Source organism: Bubalus kerabau, chromosome 13, assembly GCF_029407905.1.
Source record: "Bubalus kerabau isolate K-KA32 ecotype Philippines breed swamp buffalo chromosome 13, PCC_UOA_SB_1v2, whole genome shotgun sequence".
NCBI lineage: Eukaryota > Metazoa > Chordata > Mammalia > Artiodactyla > Bovidae > Bubalus > Bubalus kerabau.
The window spans coordinates 32,118,344-32,139,858 of NC_073636.1; the positions used below are offsets into that span (position 1 = coordinate 32,118,344).

Below are 21,515 nucleotides of genomic sequence, written 5' to 3' on the forward strand. Positions count from 1 at the left end.
ATTAAGAAATCCGAAATAGAGATGAGGAGGGAAAATGCAGAAGAGAATTTTGCCATATTGACTTTCAGAGAGAAGATACCTCATTCACAAGGTATCTTTATCTTTATCCCATTCCATTCTAACTGGCCCTGGATGGGGCAAGGATAAAATAGCAAACACCACTAATGTACTCACACTCAGGTAAGGACTGAGTCACCCATAGGAAATACTGAGTATATAATGGTATATATATAAAGACTTGGGACTTCTCTGGTGGCCCAGTGGTAAAGAATCCACCTGCCAATGCAGCGAACATGGATTCGAGCCCTGCTCCAGGAAGACCCCACATGCCGTAGAACAACTAAGTCAGTGTGCCACAACTATTGAGCTGTGCTCTGGAATCTGGGAGCCACAACTACTGAGCCCACGTGCCCTAGACCCCGTGCTCTGCAACAAAAGAAACCACCACAATGAGAAGTCTGTGCAATGCAACTAGGGAGTGACTCCCACTTGCCTCAACTGGAGAAAGTCCTTGCACAGCACCAAAGACCCAGTGCTGCCAAAAATAATTAAGTAAATAAATATATAAAATAAATATAAAGACTTCTTTCTCATGATAATGTTGTAACCACAAAAAGAAAATGATAGAATACTTTCTAATTATTTTATTAAAAAGTATAGAAATCAAATTAAGACCAGTATCACACACCATCACCAAAGCAATACGTAATCATTTATTACAAGACAATTTCAACAAAAAGAAGCACCATTCAACAGTGATTTTTTTCAAGCTTCATTGAAGTATAATTCACAAATACAGGGAATTCCCTGGTGGTCCAGTGGTTAGGACATTATGGCAGAGGCCCTGGGTTCAATCTCTTGGTCAGGGAACTAAGATCCTGTAAGCCATGCAGTGTGGCCAAAAAAAAAAAAAAAAATTCACAAATGCAAATTGTTTATGTTCATGTTTTGATACTCACACATATTGTACAGTCATTACCATAATCAAACTAATCAACATATTCCATCACTCCACATAGTTATCTTTCTTTTTTTTTATGGTAAGAATACTTGAGATTTACCTTCTTAGCAAATTGCAAGTATACAGTACAGTACAGCTAACCATAACCGCACTGATGCACATTAATAGAGTGAATTTTTACGTGAGGCGAATTTAAAGCTGCCATTCTTTAGAGAAAGTTTAGAGTAATTCAGAGCCAAGCAATGTCTGTTAAGTGTTCCAGTGGAGTGACACCTTACTGCCAGAATGCAGACCCAGAAAGGTCCTTCCAGGGATCATCTGAGTTTACCCCCAACTTCTGGCAGGTGAATCTAGAACCACTCAGAATTTACATTTTGCAAGTGTAATTCTCCAGAGATGTAGATTCCATATAATCTCTTGATCATAATTTCATAACCTTGAAGTCAAGAGACTCTGTCATTTGCAAAACTGAACTCTCTTCTCTTAAATCCACTTCTCTGGTTAGTTTCTCACAGAATCTTTCCATAAAAACACTTCATGTAAATGAAAATGGTAATCATCAAGCAAAGCTTGAACTTTTTCCATCTTGATGCATTTAGAGAATTTCCTCTTCTCTCAGATTTTTTCCTAAGACCGGTTTTCACTAAAGTCATCTTGTTCATCTTTAAACCTTTACATATTTCTCTGTTCACTTAAAAATATATATTATAGTTGGGTCCTACATAGCACAAGGAACAGTGAATACTCAGTGGATATTGATACCCTAGATTCCCAACTGGTTCTTCTACACTGCACATTTTTTAATTGGTTTTTGGTCCTGAAGGGTATACTTTTATATATGTTCATACTGAACTTGCTTCTTTTGAAAAAAATACAACACTCTGGTCTATCATGGTCATTTAAAAAAAATATTTATTCATTTTTTTGACTGTGTCAGGTCTTAGTTGCAGCACATGGTATCTTTAGTTGTGGCGGCTGGGATCTTAGTTCCTTGACCAGGGATGGGATCGAACCTGTGTCCTCTGAATTGCAAAGTGAATTCTTAACCACTGGACCACCAGGGAAGTCCTGTTCATTTTGAATTACATTCCAGTCATCTTGGATTCCAATAATTTTCAGGGTATGAAAAGTCAGTGCTATGATATTATTTGAACTGTAAAAATCAAGATTTTCAAATGAATTCTTATAAGTCAGCTTATCTTATTAAAATAGTATCCCTCTCTGTATTTCAGAACCTACCATTTCTAAAAGCGAGATCACGGAGAACAACAAAAGAAAACATTGAAAATGAAATGATGTGTCATCAAAAACATGATAGTATTTTTAATGATAAATTTAATTTCATAACAATTCATGTGACATACTTCAAACTCAGAAATCCTTATGTATTTATAATTTTAAATATCTCTTACAAAACATGTTGAGAAAGGCAGTAGAATAGATTCTCAAGTACTGTCTACAAGTAATTTAATTTCTCTAAGGATATCTGGTGCTTGAAAGAATATTGCATCATACACACACAAAAGCACTAAGCAGAGTACCCTTTGTGGGATTTTAAATAGTTTTTTTCTGGGAGTTCCCTGGTGGGCTACTGGTTAGGATTCAGTGCCTTCAATGCTGTGGCCTGGATTCAATCCTTGGTCAGGGAACTGAGATACTACAAGCCATACAGTGCAGCCAAATTTTTTTTTCTAATTTTCTGAAATTATATTCTCAATTATAAAATTTTCAAATCCACGGGAAATTTGAAAGAACTGGACAATGTGCATTTGAATAATGACCAGATAGACTCCACAAGTAATTTTTTTTTTTACTGTATTTGCCTTAATATGTATTTACCCATCAATTCGCTTTTGCTGTTACAGATATTACAATTCAAAGTAAATTAAAGGTGTCAGTAGACTTCAGCCCTAAATACTTCAGCATGTATAACATTATTATGTATTTGGGGGTAGAATTTACATACAATAAAATCCCAAATGTATTCAATGAGTTTTGAGAAGTACAGAGACCCCTGTAATCCAATCCTCTATCAAGATATAGAATATTACCAACTCTACCAAACAATTCCTCAAACTCTTCTAGTCCACCTCCAGCCCAACCCCACCTCAAGGCAACCCCATTCGTGATCTTTTTTTTTTTTTACCAAACATTAGTTTTGCCTGTTCCAGAATTTATATAAGCATAATCATATTAACACAATATTTTAAATCAATTGTACTCTAATAAAGTTTTTTGTATTTAATTAATTTAAAATATCATATCATATATATACTTTTGTGTAAAGCTTCTTTCACTTGGTATAAGTGTTTCTGCCATTCATGTATGTTGCTGTGTATGTTGGTAACTTGTCCCTTTTTATTGCTGGAGTCATGTTCCATTGTCTGAATGTACCAGAATCGATTTAGCCATTCCTTCCTTGCACTTTTACAGAAATCACTATCAAAAATCAATGTTAACTTTGTTGTGTAGCAGAAAGTGCAATAACACAACACTGTAAAGCAATTATATGCCAATGAAAAAATAAAAATAAAAAAGAGGGGGGAAAATCAATGTTAAACACCTAAACACTCATAATAACTTCCCAGGAAAAACATCAGAATAATTATCCAAAACATCATTTTTGTAGCCTATGTTGGGTCACTTACCAATGTGACACTTTAAGCCCTTATAGTCAGTGGCAGAATTATAAATTTACGCTTTGTCATTTCCCAGTTCATCTACAAGGTAAAGATCCTGTAACAGCCAGTGCTAGTATAGAGCTGAGATGCTAAAACAAACAAAACAAAATAAAACTTTATTTCTGTTATTCCATTTTCCATCATTCCTAAAAACAAAGTCAATTCTAACCCTTGGTGACTCCAAAGTCAACCTGATGCACTCACAATAATGAGCGTGGCAATTTCCCCCTCTATGCATAAAAAGAACAAAAGTGAAGTCGCTCAGTCGTGTCCGACTCTTTGTGACCTGTGGACTGTAGCCCACCAAGCTTGTTCTTTTTATGCATAAAGGGGGAAACTGCCATGCTCATTATTGTGAGTGCATCAGGACAAATAAGAAATAAAGGACACTGATGGTATTACCTGGATGTGATGGTGAATTTCATCGTCAACTTAACTGAGCCAAGTTGCTCAGAGAACTGGCAAAACTATTTTGGGGGGTGTCTGTGAGAGTGTTTCAGGAATGAATTAGCATTTGAACCCACAGACAAAGTCAAAAAGCTCACCCTTTCCAATGCAGAGTAAATATTCAGCCAGATCGGCATTCACAAACCCATCCCTGTAAAGCACTGTACTTTCCAGAGCATTGCACGTTTAGTATGAAGTAGAACATAAAATTATTCCTATTTTAGAGGTGAGAAAACAGGAGTTGAGAGTTTACTGTGATAGGACTGAGGTTGTTACCTTAAGTTAACTTACATTTTCTGACATTCACTTCTCTGCAATTTACATTAGAGTACATTGGGTGGGTAATGCTTGACTTTGAGCTTTTTCCGTTAGGATGCTTTCCAAAATGGCACCAAACGACATAGTGGCTCCCAAAATAATGCTGGTAGCACCTCGCTGACAACCTATCCAGACACAACTCAAAGGCTGCACAAAATCTTACATGTGAATGCTTCAAACACTCTATATAACAGACATTCAAGGTTCTTGTTTTACACAGAGGGTGTCCATGGTCGCCGATGGACAGAATCAAGGTTATCAAGTGGTCCAGACACTGTGTGCCAGAATTTAATGGAAAGGGAACCCCTGGCTTGATGATGATCTAATCCTGCTCTGTCATGCTTTCAGCAACTTTATCCACACAATCCAGTTCCGAAAAGAAATCTACGCCCTTCCACCTCCAGGAAAAGACTGCTGCTGCTAAGTCACTTCAGTCGTGTCTGACTCTGTGCGACCCCACAGACGGCGGCCCACCAGGCTCCCTCGTCCCTGGGATTCTCCAGGCAAGAACATTGGAGTGGGTTAGGAAAAGACTGGAGACCCTCTATACTGCACAGATTTCCAAATCTAGAAACAGCTTACTTCCTTTCAGAGTGCTTCACTCTTGAGAGAGTCAGTTCCTAGGCAAGATGATAAGAAGTCCAGGGTACCTGAGGAGAAGAAAGGGGTCCCGGGCTCTTGAGGAGGAGATTGGAATCTGGAGTTCTCAAGGAAGGGAAAAGGGCAAAATTTTTTTTTTTTCTTTAAGCCCAGAGCTGATGACTGCACAACAAAACAACTTATCTTGCTCAAGGATATGCTTTTCTTTAAACTCTGTACCAATGATTATATAACGACAATGTACCCTGCTTGAGGACATGTTTCTCCTTCTTGATAACCTTCTGACTAATCCTGTCACCTTAAAATGTATATTATGGTCTAGTAAGATCTTTCTATTATTAGTTCTAATCCTGTTATCTTCAAATATTTATTGTGGGAGTGGGTCTGTTAAGACCTTTACAGCCTTAAGACATTCTTTTGATTTATTGTTAATAACCAATTGAAAAGTGTATAGCTCCGTTGCTAAGACTAGCAAGGGGGGCACTCTCTGTCCCCCTTCTGATGTCTATGTCAGAAGCTCTCTCTGTCCCTTTTTATACTTTAATAAAACTTTGCTATACAAAAGCTCTTGAGTGATCAAGCCTGGTCCCTGGTCTTGAAGCTAAATCTTCTTCAGAGATAACAAATCTGACATAGTTCACCATAGTTCACTCTCAAGAAGTAGGTTGGTCAAGGCTTAATACTTTTAGCCTTGACCTATAAAGGTGGAATCTGAAGATGTACAAGTTGCATCACAGTTGGTCTAATGAAATACTTTGGAGGCAGAGATTTTTGTTCAAATTGAAGAAATTCCTTTTTCTTTTACCACTATAGGTGCTGAGTGTTTCCTTGGTTTTCATCTTTACTTTTTTTTCCAGTTCATTTTGAGTCCCTGGTCAAAATTCTTTAGTTTTAAATGGGATGCTTCCCAGATTTCCATGAAATGTTAATGATGGCTTAAGGCTCACAGTGTACAAGACACTATAGGACACTGAATACTAACTACCCAAGTGTCCCAGCCCAGGGCTCACAGGCCTGTCTTCTGTTTATCAAACTCTCTGAAACTCTCTAATGAGATGTGTTGCAGGCAGGGTGAGTCAGAGACTAAAGAGCTGCCTTTTTCTGGGATCCGTTCCTTAAGAGTCTAACGAGGGTCCTAGGAAAAGGAGTTTTAAAACATAAGTACCTGCACAAATCAAGGGACTTATTTACCATTGCAATCTGAGAGCACGTTTTTAAGTCCAATTTGTTCATAAGTTCAACAAAGTTAGCCTAGGTACCCAACTAGCATGATTGGCTGTATTTTACTGTACTGTCAAAGGTTTATAATACTTTTCACACAAATAATATGTAAGAAATAAACACAAAAAGTAAATAAAAACTTTTAAAAAGTTTTAAATCTTACAGTACAGCATCTTGAAAAGCATGCTTGACACGCGAACTAACTTACACGATTGGACATGAAAATGCAAGTTCGTATCTCTGAAAGTTTAAAACTTGAAGATTCGTATGTAGGGGCCTTACTATAAAGGGAGACGAGTAAGGCAGAGAAAGACACTGAGAAACAGAAAACAGGGCATGTGGAAGCTGGGAGGAGAAAGAACATGAAACATGCAAATTGCTGGAAGAAACTGGCTGGCACTGGAAGGTAGAATGTGTGGTAGGGAACCCTGAAGAACTGCATCAGGACAAGTCTCAGAAGTAAGACAAGGGGAACAATTCCACTTCTTTCTATGGGAAAGAACAAGTCATTGAAGGTCTAGTTATGGCAAGGACACAATGAGATCTGCCAGGGTAATCCCCTAGCTCTAGTGGGGAGGACAAGTCAGGGGAGGGGGGATTGAATAAACTGGTGTGGTCAGTTAGGAGGATATGGCAGTGACCCAGTACTGAAGATGATCACTACCAGTTCCTTCTCTTCCTATGCATGCTTGGTATTCCTCATATTAAGAAATAAAAATCTCAAGGCCCTTACCTCGAATCTGGGCTGGCCTCTGTGACTCTTGTGACCAAGAGAACACAGCATAAGTGGTGTTCTGGGTCATAAAAATCTTGGGGCTTCTGCCTGAGTCTCCTGGAACATTCAGTCTCTGGACAGGAAGCTGTAAGAAGCACAGGTCACAAGCAAAGTGTCTCTTGCAGGCGCTATAAACGGCAGCCCTCGCTGAGCTCCTACGAAAGTCAACATCAACCGCCAGCTGTGGGAGCAGGCCACTGTGGGGGTCCAGCCCAGCACAGGCCAACCACCAACTACAAAACATATGACAGCCCTCGATGAAGAGTCCCCCAGCTCAGCCCAGTCAGCCAATGGAGCTGTGAGAGAGTATGAAATCATTGCCTTAAGTCAACTGCCTTTCGTTTTTGTTTTTTTTCTTGGCCAAGCTGCACAGCATGTGGGATCTTAGTTCCTTGACTAGGGATCAAACCTGTGCTCCCTGCAGTGGCAGCACAGAGTCTTCACTACTGGACTGCAAAGGAAGTCACAAGTCATCAATTTATAATGCAGCAACAGACAACCAGAACACCAGTTAGGCGATAACTAGAGGTAACAGTTGGAGAAGGCAATGGCACCCCACTCCAGTACTCTTGCCTGGAAAATCCCATGCATGGAGGAGCCTGGTAGGCTCCAGTCCATGGGGTCGCTAAGAGTTGGACATGACTGAGTGACTTCACTTTCACTTTTCACTTTCATGCATTGGAGAAGGAAATGGCAACCCACTCCGGTGTTCTTGCCTGGAGAATCCCAGGGACAGGGGAGCCTGGTGGGCTGCCGTCTATGGGTCATGCAGAGTCAGACACAACTGAAGCGACTTAGCAGCAGCAGTAGGGGTAACAGTTGAGATCCTGAGCAGCTCTTATCAGTTAGGGCTCTCCAGAGAAGCAGAAATAAGAGTCAATTAACACTGATATCTATCTATATAGATTTATTTTAGGGAATTGACCCATGCAGTCATGGGGGCTGGCAAGTCTAAACTCTGCAGGGCAGGCTGGCAGTAGTTGATGCTGCAATCCTGAAACAGAACATCTTTTCTGGGAAACCTCATTTTTTGCTTTTAAGAAAATCAGTTGAATGAAGGAGGCCTACTCACATTATCAAGGGTTATTCTCTTTACTTCAAGTCAACTGCTGGTGGATGTAAAATACACACTCACGGCAATGTCTGGATTCACGTTTGATTAATACTGACTGGGTACTAGAGCCCAGGAGCAAGGAAACAAAGAAAATTAACCATCACGGTAACCCAGACCCAAGCAGTGGTGGGGAGTGGAAAGAAGGAAGTGGCTTTGAGACATAGTTGGGAGGTGAAATAAAGTCTGGTGATGGACTGCAAATGGGTACTGAAGGGAAGATGTCCAGGGTAAGGCACAGGTTTCTGATCAGGGTTACTAGGAGGAGGTGGTGCCTTCTTCGACACAGGGAACCCTTAAACCAAAGCAGGGTTGGGGGCATTGCCTTTTCAAAATGTGTGCATGCATGCTAAGTCACTTCAGGCATGTCTGACTCATTGAGACCTTATGGACTGTAGCCCACCAAACTCCTCTATTCATGGGATTCTCAAGGCAAGAATACTATAGTGGTTTGCCATGCCCTCTTCCAGGGGATCTTCCCGACCCAGGTATCAAACGTGCGTCTCTAATGTCTCCTGCATTAGCAGGTGGATTCTTTAGCACTACCCAGAAGCCCTCATAAAATGGTAACCTGTTATTGTTTTCACTCATCCCAAGTCTCATAAAGATAAAATGAGGTCACAAGGCAGGAGTGGAATGAGAAGTCAGATTGTGAAAAAGTGGGGTTGCAAAGTCTTTGAAAACAGGAGAGGGACTGGACCTTCTGGCTGGCTCCTGAGGCCGTTCTGAATGAGCACAAAGCAATGAGCAAACTAACCTCCCGAATCTCTCCAAGCACCCCAGCATAGGACTGGCTCCTGACTTTTAAAAATTGTTCCATTAAAGTTAATAGCCAATTACATAAGTGTGGAAAACACAAGTTCTAAAAATACAGAATCAGCTGTAAAGATGAATGTTAAATTTTTGGAATATATTTTACTTTGCAGACAAAAAAAAAAAAAAAATCCAGGTCACAGTCATTATTATTCAATGTGTGAAGGAAATGTGAAAAATCCATTCATTTCTACTTTTATTTAGTTAGATATTTTGGAAAGGAAGTAAAAAAAAGGAGTAAGATTTTTTTTCCTTTTCCAGACACTGTCTGACAGCATATTTAAGATTCTTAAGTAACACTCTGAACCCTATGGAGATGGAATTTTATCATTATAAGGCTAGATCAATCTGACGTGTAATTGTACCAGGGTACTGTTCTGTAAAGCATTTCTTCAGGAAAATGGTCCCTGTATATTTTGCACTGACACCATTTTCTTTTATGAAAGATCTCATTATGTCATGGTCTTTAAACTTACCAAACCAAGTCCTAATTGAGTGCTTCAGTGATAAGCATTGCAAGTGTCCAGCAAAAGGCTCCTTCTGCACAAATGGAGAGACAGTAGGAAGCCAGTTCTGCTCATGCTCATTTCATGAACCTGATTCATGTGGACAAACAGGCCACATATGCTCCCAGCAGCCACTGCTATGGCTGCCCTCTCAGGCACTCTCCCAGGTCAGGCCTAGCAGCTCACTGAGGACTTCATCATCTTCTGCTTTTTTGGCTTCAGCCCCAGACTCACCTTCTGTTTCTGTCTGGCCTCTGGGAACTGGGCACTTGTGTTCCTGCCTTTCAGTTCAGTTCAGCCAGTCATATTCAACTCTTTGCAACCCCATGGACTGCACCACGTGATGCTTCTGTTTCTGGTGATGAACTGCTTCCCTGTTCATCACCGACTCCTGGAGCTTGTTTAAATTCTTGTCCATCAAGTCAGTGATGCCATCCAACCATCTGGTCCTCTATCCCATCCCCTTATTCTCCTGCCTTCAATCTTTCCCAGCATCAGGGTCTTTTCCAATGAGTCAGTTCTTTGCATCAGGTGGCCAAAATATTGGAGTTTCAGCATCAGTCCTTTAAATGAATATTCAGGACTGATTTCCTTTAGGATTGACTGGTTGGATCTCCTTGCAGTCCAAGGGACTCTCAAGAGTCTTCTTCAACACCACAGTTCAAAAGCATCAATTCTCTGGTGCTCAACTTTCTTAATAGTCCATTCTCACATCCATACATGACTGCTGGAAAAACCACAGTTTTCACTAGACAGACCTTTGTCACAAAGTAACGTCTCTGCTTCTTTTTTTTTTTTAACGTCTCTGCTTTTTAATACGCTTTTTAATAATATAAAAGAGACTAGGACCTATGGTATGGCACAGGAAACTCGACCCAATACTCAGTCAGTTAGTTCAGTTGCTCAGTCGTGTTTGACTCTTTGCAACCCCATGAATTCCAGCACACAAGGCCTCCCTGTCCATCACCAACTCCCAGAGTTCACTCGAACTCATGTCCATTGAGTCGGTGATGCCATCCAGCCATCTCATCCTCTGTCGTCCCCTTCTCCTCCTGCCCCCAATCCCTCCCAGCATCAGAGTCTTTTCCAATGAGTCAACTCTTCGCATGCGGTAGCCAAAGTATCAGAGTTTCAGCTTCAGCATCAGTCCTTCCAATGAACACCCAGGACTGATCTCCTTTAGGATAGACTGGTTGGATCTCCTTGCAATCCAAGGGACTCTCAAGAATCTTCTCCAACACCACAGTTCAAAAACATCAATTCTTCGGTGCTCAGCTTTCTTCACAGTCCAATTCTCACATCCATACATGACCACTGGAAAAACCATAGCCTTGACTAGACAGACCTTTGTTGGCAAAGTAATATCTGCTTTTCAATACAGTATCTAAGTTGGTCATAACTTTCCTTCCAAGGAGTAAGCGTCTTTTAATTTCATGGCTGCAGTCACCATCTGCAGTGATTTTGGAGCCCAGAAAAATAAAGTCTGACACTGTTTCCACTGTTTCCCCATCTATTTGCCATGAAGTGATGGGACCGGATGCCATGATCTTCGTTTTCTGAATGTTGAGCTTTAAGCCAACTTTTTCACTCTCCTCTTTCTCTCTCATCAAGAGGCTTTTTAGTTCCTCTTCACTTTCTGCCATAAGGGTGGTGTCATCTGCATATCTGAGGTTATTGATATTTCTCCCGGCAATCTTGATTCCAGCTTGTGCTTCTTCCAGGCCAGCGTTTCTCATGATGTACTCTGCATATAAGTTAAATAAGCAGGGTGACAATATACAGCCTTGACGTACTCCTTTCCCAATTTGGAACCAGTCTGTTACTCCATGTCCAGTTCTAACTGTTGCTTCTTGACCTGCATACAGATTTCTCAGGAGGCATGTCAGGTGGTCTGGTATTCCCAACTCTTTCAGAATTTTCCAGTTTGTTTTGATCCACACAGTCAAAGGCTTTGGCATAGTCAATAAAGCAGAAATAGATGTTTTTCTGGAACTCTCTTGCTTTTTTGATGATCCAGCAGATGTTGGCAATTTGATCTCTGGTTCCTCTGCCTTTTCTAAATACAGCTTGAACGTCTGGAAGTTCTCAGTTCACGTACTGTTGAAGCCCTGCTTGGAGAATTCTGAACATTACTTTACTAGCATGTGAGATGAGTGCAATTGTGCAGTCGTTTGAATATTCTTTGGCATTGCCTTTCTTTGGGATTGGAATGAAAACTGACCTTTTCCAGTCCTGTGGCCACTGCTGAGTTTTCCAAATTTGCTGGCATATTGAGTGCAGCACTTTCACAGCATCATCTTTTAGGATCTGAAATAGCTCAACTGGAATTTCATCACCTCCATTAGCTTTGTTCATAGTGATGCTTCCTAAGGCCCACTTGACTTCGCATTCCAAGATATCTGGTTCTAGGTGAGTGATCACACCATTGGAGTTATCTGGGTCATTAAGATCTTTTTTGTATAGTTCTTCTGTGTATTCTTGCCACCTTTTCTTTATATATTCTGTTTCTGTTAGGTCCATACCGTTTCTGCCCTTTATTGTGCCCATCTTTGCATGAAATATTCCCTTGGTATCTCTAATTTTCTTGAAGAGCTCTCTAGTCTTTCCCATTCTATTGTTTTCCTCTATTTCTTTGCATTGATCACCGAGGAAGGCTTTCTTGTCTCTCCTTGGTATTCTTTGGAACTCTGTATTCAGATAGATATATCTTTCCTTTTCTCCTTTCCTTTAGCTTCTCTTCTTTTCTTAACTATTTGTAAGGCCTCCTCAGACAACCATTTTGCCTTTTTGCATTTCTTTTTCCTGTACAGTGTCACAAACTTCCATCCATAGTTCTTCAGGAACTCTTTGTATCAGATCGAATCCCTTGAATCTACTAGTCACTTCCAGTGTATAATCATAAGGGATTTGATTTAGGTCATATGTGGATGGTCTAGTAGTTTTCCCTACTTTCTTCAATTTAAGTCTGAATTTAGCATTAAGGAGTTCTTGATCTGAGCCAGTCAGCTCCCAGTCTTGTTTTTCTGACTGTATGGAGCTTTTCCATCTTTGGCTGCAAAGAATATAATCAATCTGATTTCAGTATTGACCAGCTGGTGATGTCCATGTGTAGAGTTGTCTCTTGTGTTGTTGGACGAGGGTGTTTGCTATGACCAGCGCGTTCTTTTGGCAAAACTCTGTTAGCCTTTGCCCTGCTTCATTTTGTACTCCAAGGCCAAATTTTCCTGTTACTCCAGGTGTCTCTGACTTCCTACTTTTGCATTCCAGTCCCCTATGATGAAAAGGACATCTTTTTTGGGTGTTAGTACTAGAAGGTCTTGTAGGTCTTCACAGAACCGTTCAACTTCAGCTTCTTCAGCATTAGCGGTTGTGGCATAGACTTGGATTACTGTGATATTGAATGGCTTTCCTTGGAAACAAACACAGATCATTCTGTTTTTTTGAGACTGCACCCAAATACTGCCTTTTGGCCTCTGGTTATCTCCACACCCTGACTTTTTATCTGCCCTCAGGCTTTGCTCAAGGGTTCTTATCCCATCCTACCCTGAACTTGCCAGCCCTTTATTTCATCCCCACGGGTGGGTGGTGGGCAGAGGGGTTGTAAATAATTTGGGTAAAGAATGGAATGCAGAACTCTGTGCTCTGCCTCCATAGGCTGGTTAATTTTAGGTAACTCAGAGTCATTCCTTGTTGGACCTCAGAGTGTGTCACAAACATGATTTGACCAGCCTTCTTGAAAAGGAGGGACATGCCAGAGAGGGTTCCTATAAAGGTAAGTCCTTTTCTACTGCAATTAATGCAGAGGAAGATTCCAACCTAGAAACCTGAAGCCTAGTATTTTCTGCCCTATAATCCATTTCCCAACATTTAAAGATCAAAGAAAGTTATAGTAAAACACACAGAATAGAAAGTGCTTGTTCTTATCAAATGGATGGTATAATCCCAAGAAAATGCATCTCAGAAGCAAAAGTGGGACTTCCAAATGTTTACACATCTCTCCAGGCAGAGGACTGGACCTGAAACAGCTTTGCTGCTACTCATAGCTTGCTGTATTTATCACAGATGCTAAGGCCATAAATTATTTTCAATAAAATATTAATTGCAAGCTAGGAAAATGATACTAAACAAATGATAATAATAATACTAGTGGGATCCATATTAGCAAAAAGATGCACATGCATGTTGGGGAGGGTCCAAGGAGGACAATTCAGAAGAAAAAAACATGATAATTGGCCAAATGTAAACAAAGACCCAGAAGGCCTGCCCTATGTAAGTGATTTAAATTATCTCTTTATGTGCTCCTCCTCATTAGGGAGGATACCCATACCCTTTCTCTCTGGGTGTGTATTTCTATATAGCTTCTGTGCTCCTCATTCAGGACTTTTGCACTCCTCTCCAGGTATGTATTTCTGCCCTGCTTTTGATATACATAAATAAACTTGTTTCTCTGTGTGTTCTCCCATATGTTGTGCTGTGTCTCTAATAATAAACTGTTTTGCAGTTTTTGCCTCCTTGAAACATTTTTGCTTTCAAATGGGGTAAGAATCAGGGAACTTTGCTTCTAGTCTCTAGCCCCTGGTAGACTGGCAGCTAGGTTCAATCCCTGGACAGGGAAATAAGATCCTGTCTTATTTTAAGACTACTGTCCTTCTGAAAACATTTTCACACACAAAATGGAAATCCATACTTGTATAGCATTCTGAAGGAGAATCGTGTCACAGAACAGCAGCAATGACTCCATGTGAGGGTGTGGGGAAGGCCTTCCTGGGCAGAGATGACGGATTTGGGATCTGAAAGATTACTGCATGTGAACAGGGGTGTGCGGGAGGCCAAAGGGACAGAGCTTTGGGGGCTGTGGCTGAAGCGGGAATCAGACATTTAAGGAAGCTGAAAACCAACACAATGAAGCAAAAGGAGCCAAGGGGAGCGTGGAGTGAGGTGAGGCCAAAGAAGCAGGTAGTAGCCAGGCAACATAGGGCCTTAAGGTTGAATTTAGTCTCAGCTTTGAATTTGAAAAAAAAAAAAACCTCAACGGATTCCAAACAGGTTGGGGCAGGGATAGATGTGGTGGAAGTGAATTGTGACCACAGATCATCACCCAATATCCATACCTGTATACAATGGAATATTACTTGGCCATAAAAAAACAATGAAATAGTTTCATTTGCAGCAACACGGATGGACCTAGAAATTACCATACTAAGTGAAGTCAAGTTAGACAAAGACAAATATCATATAATATTACTTATATGTGGAATCTAATTTTTTAAAATGACACAAATGAACCTATTTATGATATAGAAACAGACTCACAGATTTTGAAACAAACCTATGGTTACCAAAGGGGAAATGTAGGGGGCAGAGGGATAAATTAGGAGTTTGGGATTAACATATACACACTGCTGCTGCTGCTGCTGCTAAGTCGCTTCAGTCATGTCCGACTCTGTGTGACCCCACAGACAGCAGCCCACCAGGCTCTGCCATCCCTGGGATTCTCCAGGCAAGAACACTGGAGTGGGTTGCCATTTCCTTCTCCAATGCATGAAAGTGAAAAGTGAAAGTGAAGTCACTCAGTCGTGTCCAACTCTTCGAGACCCCATGGACTGTAGCCTACCAGGCTCCTCCGTCCATGGGGTTTCCCAGGCAAGAGTACTGGAGTGGGTTGCCATTGCCTTCTCTGACATATACACACTACTATCTACAAAATAGATAACTAATAAGGACTTCTAGCAGAGGAAACTCTATTCAATAATCTGTAATAACTTATATAGGTAAAGAATCTGAAAAAGAATGATTATATGTACATGTATAATTGAATCACCTTGCTGTACACCTGAAACTAACACAACATTGTAAATCTACTCCACACTAATAAAAATTTTTTTAAAAAGTCACCCCGGCATTGTACAGAGAATGGATGAGAAGAGTACTAGTATGGTGAATGATGATCAGAGTAAAGGTCATTGCAGTGATCCAAAGGAGAGCTAGTGAACTATCTGAAGCCCGAGCACTGTAGAGAGCCCGTGTTCCACAACGAGAGAAGCCACCGTAATGAGAAGCCTATGCACTGACACTAGAGAGCAGCCCTCACTTGCTGCAGCTAGAGAAAGCTCACACACAGCAATGAAGACTCAGCACAGCCAAAATAAATAAATAAAACTATTTTTAAAAAAGCCCTCAAATCAAGATGCCATGTCACAGATTTCCCTGGTGGTCCAGTGGTTAAGAATCTGCCTTGCAAAGCAGGGGAAGCAGGTTAGATGCCTGGTCAGGGAACGAGGATCCCACACCATGTGGGGCAACTGAACCCATGTGTCACAACGAAAGATCCCACATTATGCAACAAAGATTCCATGTGCTACAACAGAGACCTAACGAAGCCAAACAAATGAATTAAATCAAGTTTTAAAACAAAGATAGCATGTCAAAATACCATGATTTTAGAATCAACTGGCTCATAATGAATGCATGTTTCTCACTTAAAAAATAGATTGGAATTAAGAATACAATGATCTAAGAATTCCAGTGATTTGCAGGGCTTCAAAAGGCATGAAAACATTCCATGTTAGTCCAAGAGATCAGAAGAATTAAGGATTTCAAATAAAACACTATCTCTTTTTAGCAATATGCCTCTTTCTAAATTATGACAGAACCACCTGTGAACTTGAACTAGCCTCCCAGAATACAGAGAGAAACTCCAGCAACTAGGAGGGGATCTGATGTTAGTTTGTGGGATTATCAGGTAGGGATCACACTGAAAGTTAGGATGGGAAATTTGATGGCCATCCCTGACTCAGGTTAATTCTTGATACTAATCACTCAGTTTTACCTTCAAACTTCTGACTCTTTCTGATAGGAAGGTGCAATGGCCTAGACATTTAGAATTAGTAAATCAGATATTGGTGACTCTCCTTAATGAATCCAGTTAGATACAGAATGGGAGGTATATGGTGTTCAGAAAAGCCACCCCATTCACCATTCACATCATAACATGAATTAGTACATCTCCTAGCGGGGATGATCTAGCACAGAAAAAGTGGAGTTTTGAGGAAGAATATGGGAGAAAACATTTGGGAACATGGAAACTTGACATCCCATGTTACAGAAGCAAGAGAGAAATGAGGAAGGAACTGGGATAATTTACAGAAGATCCAAAAGTGGGGTGGAGAGAAGTCCAGGCACCTGCCCCAGACTTAGATGTTGAATACATTTGGAAATATACATATATGAAATATACAATAAATGAACGTTTTACATACTTCACAATTTTAGCTTTACCTCAACCCACTCAAAGTTCTGCTTTATAACTTGCAGGCAGAGGAAAACCTAAGAGGGTACGTGATTCTCTGTTCACAATGGGAATAACACAGGTTTCAGGCTGAGGAAGAGAATGAATAAAGACCGAATTTTGCCTGCATGTCAGATGACTTTTTCCCTTGTATGTGTACACTGATATTTTGACTTTTATGAAAGACCAGCTCATCTACTTGAGTAGAATATAAGAAAACCAGGGTAAATAAAATGTGAAAGACTGACTGTCAAAGCACAGGACAGGAACTCCATTGAAATGTTAACTCAGAAGTGAAGAAGATAATGCTGAAACACTGGAGAAAGATCTACATATATACAGAGACACTGCATCAGTGTTTAAACAATGTAATGGAGACTTCCCTGGTGGTCTGTAGTTAAGAATCTGCATTCCAGTGCAGGGGACACAGGTTCAATCCCTGGTCGAGGAACTAAAATCCCACATGCCACAGGGCAACTAGGTCTGCACACCTCAACTACAGAGAAGCTTACTCACTACAGCAAAAAGATCCCACATGCTGCAACTAAGACCCAAAGCAGTCAAACAAACAATGTACGTAATGTACCAATGAAATGTTCCAAGGAGCAGAGTCTTCAGAATATAGACTTTGCTACAGAAATGCATCAAACCATTTGGGATCCATTCATCTTCTAGATTTTATTTCAAAAATGTATTTCCCAAGTTGTACTTGGTATTGTTAGGTAGTTAAAATAGGGAAAAGGAGTCCAAAATGGTGGTGGCTAAAAGACAAAGAAGGGAAAAGCCTGTGAAAATAGAACAAAGGAAGGTCGGAGAACAGAGTGAGTACCAAACAGCCCTCCTAGCTAGCCCAATTTACGTAGGGCAGGCTCAGGTGAGGAGGAAAAAAATATATAAAAAGAGCCAAAACTGGGCCGGGTGCTTCTCTTCTCTTCGCGTCTTCGCACAGGTCGGCCCGTCCTCATGCCTCAAGTATGTCTTTTCTTTGCTTCCTAAATAAAACTGAGATGTAACACGGAGCTGTCACACTGGCCTGTCCAAGGAAACTGCGCGGAGTTGTAACACTGGTCCGTCCATTGCTTCAAATTTTTGTTGCGACGAGACAGAACCTAGGAAATTACACACTTGCCCAACAGTATTGACCATATTGCTTTATGCAATATGGTATTGACCATGTTGCTCTCTGATCTAGGAGCATAAAGCAATATGGTCAATACAAAGTACAACTTGGGAAATACATTTTTGAAATAAAATCTAGAAGATGAATGAATCCCATGTGGTTTGATGCATTTCTATGGCAAAGTCTATATTCTGAAGACTGGGAGGAACTAGTCCCTAAATGTGCAAGAGCCAGTTTCTATTATTAAATACGGCAGGTGTAATGACATGGTGTGGTTTTGTTGCTTCCCAAAATGCACAGGCAGACTGCATGGCATGACAAATAGAAAATGATATGACAGGATATTAACACTGAAAAATGGTCTCAAGGCAGAGGAAATGAGGGAAAGAAGCTTTTTCAATCTGACAACTGACCCAAAACATCTATCATAAAGTGCAAACACCTTAAATTTTTTAAAAATATGTATTGCTCTGAGTTGTCATCAGAGTCACCCTATATGAATCATAAGCAGCAAGTATTTAAAGGTTATGAGGAGGAAGAGAACAGAGGTTCAGAAAAAGTGAACATGGTTTTGTATAATCAAAAGAAGCCTCTGATAGAGATGACTTTTGCTTCTCTCAAAGCTATCAATGCTACAAAACAAAATGCCTGGGACATAATAATGTTAACTGTTAACTGGGGAAAGGGGAGGGAAGCATAAATTCACCAAATACTGACCAAAATCAAACCACGATTATTGCTTTTGGAGTCATATTTCAGAAAATAGTTGAAAACTTTGTTGGCTCAAGTAAGTTTGGTTGCTCAGTTTTATGATTTGAAAAATATTAACTTATCCATCTGTTTATTTGCAGTATTTATGCCCTTTCACAGAGATAAATCATGAAATGGCACCATTTCAAATATGTAAGCATCATGTAGTAAAAAAATTAACATATATGAAGGGATTCCCCGATGGTCTAGTGGTCGGGACTCAGCACTTTCACTGCCACTGGCCTGGGTTAATTCCTGGTTGGGGAACTAAGATCCCACAACCCACACAGTGTGGCCAAAAATACATAAAAATTAGCATATATGATATGTAGTTTATACATTTCTTTGGTTTAACCCTATACTTTTTCAATGGAGTCCAAATAAAAATGAAAGCCACACCCTGGCTGTTATTTTAGAGATATCAATGAATCTGAGACAGCAATGAAATCTTTTCTTATATAGTCAACACAGAGAAAGACAAAGTTATTTTCACAAAATTTTAATCTAACCAAACCTGAGGGGATAATTTAATAAAATTGCTACCATGTAATAGTTATCTATAACAAAGTAATCAAGCACAAAATACCTGTTTTACAAGTAATTTGAAAGGCATCTCATTTGCATGAATCTTAAACACATGCATTTTTCTAATAGCACCATTTTCTGCCACTAAGTTTTCAGTAAATATGTGATTGATAATATTCAGTCATTTTTTGGATTTAAGCTCATGTCTATGAAACAGCAATGTCTAAAGAAATTAAATGGTATTAGAAGATCCAAAAGAAACCAACACCAAAATAATCATATGATGATTTCCGGGGTGGGGGGGGAGCAAAAGTAAAATGAAAATTAAGCACTGTTGCTTGTGTAGCTATTAGCTTTTTGTAATTGATTACACAAATGAACACAGTTCTTTTAAGTTAGAAAACGATTCCTGAAAGCTAATGCAGTAATTATCATGCAAGTTACCTAGGGAATCTAAGACTGATTACTGAAGCTCAAAAATCTTTTGCTAGGATAAAACCTGCTTCCCAGAGCTTCACAAAATAGTTTTCAGGGGTGAAGTAGAGGAAGTAGAGAACAAGGAGTGGGGAGTATTTCAAAACATGTAACTATTTCAATGTTACTGTCATAGGGAGGAACACATCTGACTCCATACTGGATCTGTTTCTTTTACTTTAATATTTGTATTCTATTGCTTTTGCTACAAGTTAATCATTAAAGGGATGCTGTGCTCAGTCACTCAGTCATGTCCAACCCTTTGTGGCCTCATGGATTGTTGCCTGCCAGGTTCCTCCATCCATGGAATTTTCCAGGCAAGAATACTAGTGAAAGTTAAAGTCACTCAGTCGTGTCCGACTATTTGCAACCCCATGAACTATACAGTCCATGGAATTTCCAGGCCAGAATACTGGAGTGGGTAGCCATTCCCTTCTCCAAGGGATTTTCCAACCCAGGGATCAAACCCAGGTCTCCCACATTTCAGGGGGATTCTGTACCAGCTGAGCCACCAGGGAAGCCCAAGAATACTGGAGTGGGCAGCCTATCCCTAGGGTCTCCAGCAGATCTTCTGGACCCAGGAATTGAACTGGGATCTCCTGCATTGCAGGCAGATTATTTACCAGCTGAGCTACCAGGGAAGAATACCAGAATGGATTGCAATTTCCTACTCTGGGTGATCTTCCAACCCAGCGATCGAATCTGCATCTCTTGAAAAAGACCTTTGCTGATATATTCCTGGCTCCCAGTATTCTTGCCTGGAAAATCCCATGGACGGAGGAGCCTGGTAGGCTGTGGTCCATGGGGTCGCTAAGAGTTGGACACGACTAAGCGACTTCACCTTCGCTTTTCACTTTCATGCATTGGAGAAGGAAATGGCAACCCACTCCAGTGTTCTTGCCTGGAGAATCCCAGGGATGGGGGAGCCTGGTGGGCTGCCGTCTCTGGGGTTGCACAGAGTCGGACACGACTGAAGCAACTTAGCAGCAGCATGAGACTAGCTCTCCATCATAAATCTTGACTTAGGAATGCACCCACTGCCTGCAAGCGCATTCCCCCATACTCTAAGTTAACTATACAATTGTCACAAAGGCACCTCAAGATGTGAAGTACAGCTCTGGGTCACCATCCACGTGATTCTACTCTGTAAGTAAGTTACCACATAATAAATGGATCCACTGATTATATGGAGCTACCTGCCTCAATCTTTAATTTCAAGATACCTTCTCAGTGCAGTGGGAAGGTTTTGTTCCCTCTGTCCTCAGACACCTCGGAAAAGACCAAAATTCAAAATGTGAAGTTGTCTTTAATGGATGCATATTGAATGTGCACTATCATAAAATCAAAAAATTGTTATGTTGAACCATTGTAAATTGGAAACCATCTATAATTTATTAAACTGAAATCCAGGTTAAATTTTATGCAAATCATATGTGTACCAACTTATGCTTGGGGGAAATAATTGTAATATGAAAATTAATAAATTTTAAAAGCAGAAGGCAGACAGCTTGACATTCTTGAAAGTGAAAGTGTTAATTGTTCAGTTATGTCTGACTCTTTGTGAGCCCATGGACCCGCCAGGCTCTTCTGTCCATGGGATTCTCGAGGCAAGAATACTGGAGTGGGTTGCCATTTCCTTCTCCAGGGGATCTTTCCAACCCAGGGATCGAACCTAGGTCTCCGGCATTGCAGGCACACTCTTTACCATCTGAGCCACCAGGGAAGACCTTGACATTCTTAATTTTGTACAGTTTGCAAATGAAATTGTATGCCAAGGAAGAAAAAAGGGGGCTGAGATTTTCTTTTTTTTTTTTCCTTTACTACTGTAGTATCTGTATACATCACTCAGGCTTCCCATGTACCTCAGATGGTAAAGAATCTGCCTGCAATGAAAGAGACCTGGGTTCTATTCTTGGGTTGGGAAA

General features: G+C 40.4%; 1 protein-coding gene and 1 long non-coding RNA gene across 2 annotated transcripts in view; both read right to left on the minus strand.

Moving 5' to 3' along the window:
* The window catches only part of ST8SIA6 (ST8 alpha-N-acetyl-neuraminide alpha-2,8-sialyltransferase 6), a 164,761-nt gene that overhangs the window by 22,164 nt on the left and 121,082 nt on the right, over nt 1-21,515 (minus strand). The window lies entirely within an intron of this gene.
* Nucleotides 686-5,678, minus strand: LOC129625491 (uncharacterized). The gene is made up of 3 exons (XR_008701470.1): nt 4,381-5,678; nt 3,610-3,731; nt 686-878 (listed from the first exon to the last, which is right to left on the minus strand). It is a non-coding gene; the product is annotated as an uncharacterized LOC129625491 (long non-coding RNA).